Consider the following 4756-nt stretch of genomic DNA (forward strand, 5'->3'; position numbering starts at 1 on the left):
CACAGTGCCTGGCTGCAGCTTATTAATTATATGCATATCAGTAAATATTTTACATATAAAATTGGTTCGTTTATTTGACTAATTTATCTTTATATTAATTAGTCTGAATAATTTAAGTTATATTTGCCTATTCAGACTTTTAAAAATTGTCAGAAGTACTGCTCATATTCTGCGACTTCCTGTATGATCTTGAGGTAATCACTCACTCCTTCTGGTCCTCTATTTCCTCAACAGAAAATGACAATTAGATTAGATATCTCTAAGACCTAGTCTAGCTCCAACAGTCTGTGAATCTATACACACCTTCACATGCAAAGTTTTGTATATGTTCTGAGAAAGGGAGAGAAATTATACAAGTACATGATTTTAAACCTTTGGATTTTTTTTGAAGGTCTTATATGAAAAAAAAATATTCTTGGTAGTACTAGTCAGCATACAATCAGGGCATAATTCAATCCCTAGAGGAAACAGTTATTGATAAAAATTAGAGGATAAAATAGTAAGGTAATAGAAGGATCACCCACAGATGTGTGTATCAGTGTCTTAATTCAGTCGTAAAAAACAGAACCCAAGGGAGATCTCCAGGAGCCTTGTAGGTCCTTAAAGTTGCCCCATGATTGTAATGTATTTTCCTAGTTTAGTAGTTCTTAAATGTCAGTGTTTTTAGAATCAACTGGGGAACTTGGTATAAACAGAGGCCCATGATCTATCCTACCCACCAACCTGGTCCTCTGTATTGCTTTAATTGATGGTAATACACATCAAAGTTTGAGAGTCACTGCACTGGTTTATTTAGTCTTTCATTCTTTCTGACCAGTAGGTCTGAAAGTTTTCTGCACGTTAGAATCAACTGGGAAGCTTTAAAAAAAAAAGTAATCCTGATTTCCTGGCCCACATTCCATAACAATTGAATCAGAAACTTTAGAAAAGAAAGCCAGGTATTAGTACTTTTTGTACGTGCTGAGGGGATTTCAATGTTCTGCCAAGTTTGAGAACTAGTGTTTTCTACCAGTGCTTCTTAAATTTGCATATGAATTTCCTGGCAATCTTGTTAATATGTAGATTCCAGTAGGTCTGAGATAGGACATGGGTTCCTGCATTTCTAATAAGCACCCAGGACATGCTGTTGCTGCTGGTTTGGGGATCACATATGAGTATTAAAGTCCTGAAAAACAATTTTATATCTCTTTCCCAACCCCCCTCCCAGCATTTTCTCCCCCATCCATTCAACCAAAACATGCAAAAAAGTATAAACTCAGAAATGGAGAAGCCGTGGTAAAAAAATGAATGATTTCTCTGAAGAGTGCTGCTGATGATGTAAAGAAATTTAAAACTGGAACAAATTGTGAACTGAAGGTTCTGTTTGGATGCTGTAATCAACTGATCATTGGGATGGCATAAAAGAGTGTCCAGGAAAATGCCATTTAAAAGTTGAGTACAGGGCCAGGTGTAGTGGCTCACGCCTGTAATCCTAGCACTTTGGTAGGCTGAGGTGGATGAATTGCCTGAGCTCAGAAGTTCGAGACCAGCCTTGCCAACATGGTGAAACCCCATCTCTACTAAAATACAAAAAAAGAATAGCTGGGCATGGCTGCATACACCTGTAATCCCAGCTGCTTGGGAGGCTGAGGCAGAAAAATCGCTTGAACCCAGGAGGCGGAGGTTGCAGTGAGCTCAGATCGTGCCATTGCACTCCAGCCTAGACGACAGAGCAAGATTCCATCTCAAAAAAAAAAAAAAAAAAAAAAAGGGTTGAGTACAAATGAGACAAATACAGCTTTAAAAAGTTGTTTGCCAAAATATGTAAAGGAAACATTATGAGATCTGAAGGGAGACATGGATGGCAGTACAATACTAGTAGGGGATTTTAATATCCTGCTCCCAACACAATGGAAAGATCATTCAGATGGAAAATCAATCGGGAAGCATTGGATTTGAATAACACTTTAGATCAAATAGACCTAACATATATATACAGAACACTCCATCCAACACAGCAACAGAATACACATACTTCTCAAGTGCACACAAAACATTTCCCAAGATAGGTCATATTAAACCACAATATGGCATAATAAATTCAAAACGATTGAACTCACATTGAGTATCTTTTCAGACTGCAGTGGTATGAAACTAGAAATCCACAGCAGGAGGAATCATAGGAAATTCACAATTATGTGGAAATTAAACAGTAGACTCCTGAACAACTATTGGGTCAAAGAAGAAATTAAAAGGGACATGAAAAGATATATTAAGATAAACAAAAATGGAAACAAAACATTTTGAAACTTATGTGACAGCAAAAGCAATTCTAACAGAGAAACTTAGAGCATTACATGCCTACACCAAAAGAGTAAATCTCAAATAAACAATCTGATGTTGTGCCTCAACAAACTAGAAAAAGAGCAAATTAAATCCAAAGTTAGTAGAAGGAAGGAAATAACAAAGATTAGAGCAGAAATAAAGGAAATAGAGACTAGAAAAACAAAAGAAAAGATCAGCAAAACCAAAAGTTTGCTTTTTGTTTTTTTTTTTTTTTTTTTTCGTTTTTTGAGACAGAGTCTTACTCTTTTGCCCAGGCTGGAGTGCAGTGGTGCTGTCTTGGCTCACTGCAACCTCTGCCTCCCAGGTTCAAGTTATTCTCCTGCCTTAGCCTCTAGAGTAGCTGAGACTACAGGTGTGCACCACCACAGCTGTCTAATTTTGTTTTATTTTTAGTGGAGATGGAATTTTACCATGTTGGCCAGGCTGGTCTCAAACTCCTGACCTCAAATGATCTGCCCTCCTCGGCCTCCCAAAGTATTGGGATTACAGGCATGACCACCATGCCTGGCCATGAGTTTGTTTTTTGAAAAGCTAAACAAACTGATAAACTCTTAGCTAGACTTAAAAAAGAGAGAGAAGACTCAAATAAATAAAGAATCAGAAATGAAAGATGAGGCATTACAACAGAGGACACAAATACAAAAAATCATAAGAGACTAATATGAACAATAGTACACCAACAAATTGAATAATCTAGAAGGAAAACATTCATAGAAACATGTAACCTACCAAAACTTCATCATGAAGAAATAAAATATCTGAATAGACCAATAATGAGTTACAACATTAAATCAGTAATTTAAAAGTTTCCCATCAAAGAAAGACCTAGGACCAAATGACTTCATGGCTGAATTCTACCAAACATTTAAAGAAGAACTAATACCACTCCTTCTCAAACTCTTCCAAATAATTGAAGAGGAGAAAATACTTACAAACTGTTTTTATGAGGCCAGCATTACCCTGATATTGAAGCTAGACAAGGTTACTGCAAGAAAAAAAAAAACTACAAATATTTTTAATGAACATAGATGCAAAAATTTTTAATAAAATACTATCAAACTGCATTCAACAGGACATTAAAAGTATTCACCGTAATCAAGTGAGATTTATCCCTGGGATGCAAGGGTGGTTAATCATATGCAAATCATAAATGTAATTGATCATATTAACAGAATAAAAGTCCAAAACAAAATCCATATCACCATCACAATAGATGCAAAAAAAGCATTTGACAAAATTCAATATCTTTTCATGATGAAAACGCTCAATAATATAGGCATCAAAGAAATTCTCCTCAACACAATAAAGGGCAAATATGACACACCCAGAACTAACATGACACTCAGAAGTTGAAGATTTTTCCTCTAAGATAAGGAACAAGACAAGACTGTCCACTCTCACCACTTTTATTCAACATAAGACTGGAAGTCCTAGCCAGAGCGATTAGACAAGAAAAAGAAATAAAAGGCATCCAAATAGGAAACAATTAAATGAAGTAGTCTGTTTGTTGATAACATGATCTTATATGTAGAAAACCCTAAAGTGCCACTAAAAAACTGTTAGAACTAATAAATTGAGTAAAGTTGCAGGTCACAAAAGCAATATACAAAAACCACTAGCATTTCTATACACTAACAATGAAGTATCTGGAAAAAAATTAAGAAAACAATCCCCTTTACAATAGCATAAATAATACTTAGGAGTAATTTTAACCAAGGAGGTGAAAGATCTGCATACTGAACACTATAAAACGCTGATGAAAGAAATTAAAGAGGACACAAATAAATGGAAGGATATCTTACGTTCACTGATTAGAAGAATTAATATTGTTAAATTGTCCATACTCCCCAAAATGATCTACAGATTCGATGTAATCCCTATCAAAATTGTCATGTCATTCTTCACAGAAATAGAAAAAGCAATCCTAAAATTCTCACAGAACCACAAAGACCATAAGTAGCCCAAACAATCTTGAGCAGAAAGAACTAAGCTGGAGGCATGACACTGTTTAACTTCAAAATATATTACTAAGCTATAGTAATCAAAACAGCATAGTACTGGCATAAAAGCAGACACATCAACCAATGGAATAGAATAGAATAAATGTAAGACCTGATACTGTAAAACTACTGGAAGAAAACATAAGGGAAAAGCTACCCATTGGTCTGGGCAATGATTTCTTGCACATGACTCCAAAATCACAGGTAATAAAAGCAAAATAGGCAAGCAGGATTGTGTAAACTAAAAACCTTCTGCACAGCAAAGGAAACAATTAACAGAGTGAAGAGACAACCCATGAACTGAGAGAAAATATTTGAAATTATACATCAGATAAAGGGCTGATATCCAAGATATATTAAAAAATCAAACTGCTCAATAATAAGAAAACAAATAACCCTACTTAAAAATAGACAAAAAACCTGCATAGACA

Source organism: Piliocolobus tephrosceles, chromosome 4 (genome assembly GCF_002776525.5).
Source record: "Piliocolobus tephrosceles isolate RC106 chromosome 4, ASM277652v3, whole genome shotgun sequence".
Classification (NCBI taxonomy): domain Eukaryota; kingdom Metazoa; phylum Chordata; class Mammalia; order Primates; family Cercopithecidae; genus Piliocolobus; species Piliocolobus tephrosceles.